Here is a 4141-nt window from a genome sequence, read left to right on the forward strand (position 1 = left end):
CCTGGAAGAAGGGGTAGCAGACCCCCATCCTCACAACAATGGCATGGGGAGGCCTCATGGATGGCAAGGGGAAGGCAGCTGGGCTGGGTGACCCTAGGCCAGTCCCAACTGCAGGCCTGAGATGACAGAACTTGTGAGATTCCAATACCTGCTCCTCTGAACCCTCCCCCACAAACCTGCCCCCCACCCCACCACGGTGCAAGTTCACAGTGAAACTTCCCTCAGGAAGCAGGACACGAGCTGCTTGGGAAGAGCCAGTGAGCAGAGGGAGACCACGGCCCAGGCTGTGGCCACCTTGGGACAGTAGCACTGAGGCGGCTTGAGGGCAGCTTGGAGGGGACAGGAGGCCAGCTGAGGCTCCAGCCTGGGCCCTTCCAAGGAGCCCCTCCCCCCAGTCCACACCAACTCCCAGGGAGGCAAAAGGTATCAGGAAGGGTCCATGGGCCAGGAGCCACCAGGGCCACAGGGACTGCTGACCCTGGGGCGGGGCCTGCCGAATGCCTCCGTGTGGCATCACTCACGGGGAAGAGTTCAGTGCCTGGGAGGCCACTCCAAGTGACCCTGTAGCAATCTGGGCTGAACCCAGGGGCTGCCCAGAGGAGGGTTTGCAGCAGTCGGAGAGCAGGGGTCTGGGAAGAGAGGGGGAGGGGCTCTGCCTCCTGGGAAGACACGGAGGCTGGGGCTTGGAGGTGGGCTCCAGGCTCCCCCCGCCCGAGCGAACATTTGGCAGTTCAGCCTGAGGTCACCAGATGAGGGCCCGAGCTCCGTGCCTGCCCAGAGAGACATCTCTTGATCCCTGAGAAGGTGCAGGGGTGGTTGACAGCTGTGGAGAAAAGGGCAGCAGACTGGTGGCGCGGGGAGGGCGGGGGACAGGCAGGTAAGGGGGCCCAGGTCAGGGGCGCAGCGAGGAAAGGACAGCAGACGGATTGGAAGAAGCAGGCAGTCTGGAAGTTGTCCTCGGCAAGGCCAGGGGACCTGCTTAGGGTCCTCCCGCATCACCCCAACCCTCTGAGGGCAGTTAGAGGCAGGCGTATGAGAAACTGGGGCCCTCGGATACTGACTAGGTGGCGTAATCCCAGGAATCAGCTGAGACTTAAGCGATGCCCCAATGCCCCTCCACCCCTAAGGTCTGGATCCAGTGATGGAGGCCAGGACACCAGGAAGGGGAGTGGGGGCACATGGCATACAGGCTGCCAGGTTTCCAGCGGGGAGAGGCCACGAGGCCCCCCAGCCGGCCAGGCTTGGCGGTGAGAGGCACACTGACACTTCAGTTCCCTGCTGGCCCACCCTGTCTGGCGGACACACTTCTTTTTTCCTTGACCAGGGGTGGGCATTGCCATAACCCTGAGTGTGAGGCTCTGGTGAGAAAGGGAGAGGGAAACCAGGCACCAGAAACTGGAGGCGCTGAGACTCCAACTTGCAGAGGGAGGGGTCGGCATTCAACAAAGACCTTGGCCCTGTTGTTTTAAATAAGAAATTTATTGCAAATATAGAAATTGATTCTCTCCATACAGGAATCTCCGAGTTGAGGAAAACAATTTCGTGCCATTCGGTTTAAAACAGGAAATCGGGAGGAAGGGGAGGCAGATATAGGGAAGAGAAAATAAATGAAGTTTCCCCCCCCCGACCCCGAAAAGAAGAAAAGGACAGTTCAGGCCCCACCGAGGGAGGAAGGGTCCACACACACACAGCTAGGGTTCACAGGTTCATAGCCCGGGGCCAGGAGCCCAACTCTGCAGACCCAAACCAGGTGCCAGGCTGCAGGGCAGGGCCGAGGGGCTGGCGGCTCCTTGGGGAGGGAGGAACCAAGAGTGGGCCCCTCGGCCCTCCCCAGCCCTGTGCTTGTTTGGCGAGAGGCAGGGGAAGGAGAGGCCGCCCAGACCCTCTCCCCCCACCCCATTCGACCCCCCTTCCTCTCCCTACTGCTGGGCAGCAGAGATGGACCTTTAACGGGGGGGGACTCTGGAGCAGGCGTGAGAACAGGAGTCTAAATACTGGTTCTGACTTAAAGGTGGGAGGATGGACAGGTGGCCGTGGAGCAGAAGTCTTGGCAGAGAGGAGGTCAGCGTTGCGGTCAGGCGAGCCCCAACCTTCACACTGGCCTGGCGGGCAAGCTTCAGCCCTGCCCCTTAAGCCCCGTGGGGGCCGGACACCCCAGGGCTTCCCCATGCCTTGACCACCCAACCCCCCCCCGGAAACAGAGCCCCGCTCCCTCAGGAATGGGGTGGGATGCTGCTAAGCCGTGGGGTCCTCGCAGGGCAGGGCCAGGGGAGTGGGGGGCACCCGAGGAGGTACTTGGGGACACCCAGCTCCTCCTACCCTACTCCCTCCCGCTCCCATCTCATCCTCCCACGGCCAGCAGGCCAGCAGTCTAGTCCTCAGACTCTGTCGTTCAGAGAGCTTGGCTGCCGGTCACCCCTGCCCTGAGGGCTCCCCAAGGCCCTCGCCCTCCGTCGCCCTATTTTAATTCTCTGTGCAGTGCCCATCACTGGGGAACAGTTTGAGGTTGTCCCGTCACTGCATGTAAGCCCCTTATAAGCCAGGACCTGTCACTCTTGTCTCCCATGCCCGGGCCCCTTTCCTGGCCTCAGTCTGTCTTTAACTGGTTTCGAGACCATAGAAGCTTTCTTTCCTTCCCCTTCCTGTGCCTCTGTTTCCCCCTCTGTTAAATGCCCAGGACGTGGAGGGGGGCAGGTGAGCGACTTCCTGCTGGGAACCATCAGAGCCCCTCGGCCAGGCCCAGCCTCTTCACCCTGCCTCTCTAGGGCTCTCCAGACCTACTCTCCCCAAGCAGGTCTTTCCACTCCCACTGCCCCGCACACAGTCCTTTCCTGGCCTGGACACAGGCCACCACCGTCTTCCTGCTCTGTCCCCTAGGAGGGGTCAGAGGCGAGGGGCCTTCGGGAGGCCAATAGAGGCCCCTCCTGCAGAGGGGAGAAACAAGCCTGGGAGCCCCAAGGAGGCGGCCGCCCCAGACTAAGCTTTCTTCCTGCCAGACCTCCGCTTTTCACTTCTGGAAGGCCATTAGCTCCAACAGAGGGTTCGCGGCCCCTACCTGTGCTCTCCAGGACAGCGTGGACCCACGGGTGCCCCTTCCCAGGAACAGGCGCCCAGGAGGCTCGAGAGATTCCGTGATAAGGGATGGCAAGCCTGGGCACGACCCAAGGCAGGTCCCAGGAGGTCCAGGATGCGGCACTCACATCTCCTCCAGCTGGCTCGCCCCCTCCACTCCACCAGGTCCCTTGCTCCTCCTCCCCGTTACCTTCCCTTCTCTCCTGGTTACCTGTCCTCCTGGCCCGCCCAGGCCATGGCCCAGGTCCACCGTGCTCACCTCCATTACAAACACAGGACCGGGGCCAGCCAGACTCCTTGACATAAATGTTCATTTGACTTTTGTGACTATTTCGCCCTCCCCGCCCCCCGAGGAAAAATTATCCTGAACAGAACACAGGACACAGACGCAGGAAGGCCTCCAGGGTGAGCTACAGTGCAGTGGCCCCCTCCCCAGAGCTATGGCCTGGCCTGGGCAGCTGGGGGACCGTCTTCTTCCTCAAAGATCTGTACGACCTGGGCTGTGAATGTCGGTTCACCTCCTGGGAGTGGAAGACCCTTGTGGTTAAGACGGAGATCTATCCTTTAGAGCGCCCTGAAGCCGGCCTGTCTGAGGTTTATATAGGTCATCTTCAACCAGGAATGATGGGGGAACGAAGGCGGCTCTGTCTCCAGTGAGGCCAGGCCAACATCATGGGGGGACCCCTCCGCCTATAGGTTCCTCCCTCAGGGCCCCAAACCTCCCCGTAGGGCCACCCATGAAGCCCCAAGCTCTGGGCTTCCTGTACTCAGCTGTGTGCCTGACCCTTCCCACCCGGCAGCCAAATCACCAGACCCCCTCCCTCTTCGGGGGCCCCGACTTCCTCATCTGCAAAATGGGAGCAAGCGGGACAGAGGAGAGGTCCCCCCTCGCCCCCTTCCCCGGGGCTGTTCCTTCCCGAGCAAGGAAGAGGCCAAGGGGCGAGGCCACGTGGGAGGAGAGGAGGCGGCACTTGTGGGCCCAACATCCGGAAAGATAGGAGGCGGGTGTGGGGCGGGGGGCTGTGTTTTGGTGGCACCTGTTTTGGGTCTTTTGCAGAGCTGGCTCCTC

This window comes from Neophocaena asiaeorientalis, unplaced genomic scaffold (assembly GCF_003031525.2).
Source record: "Neophocaena asiaeorientalis asiaeorientalis breed wild unplaced genomic scaffold, Neophocaena_asiaeorientalis_V1.1 scaffold473, whole genome shotgun sequence".
NCBI classification, from domain to species: Eukaryota; Metazoa; Chordata; class Mammalia; order Artiodactyla; family Phocoenidae; genus Neophocaena; species Neophocaena asiaeorientalis.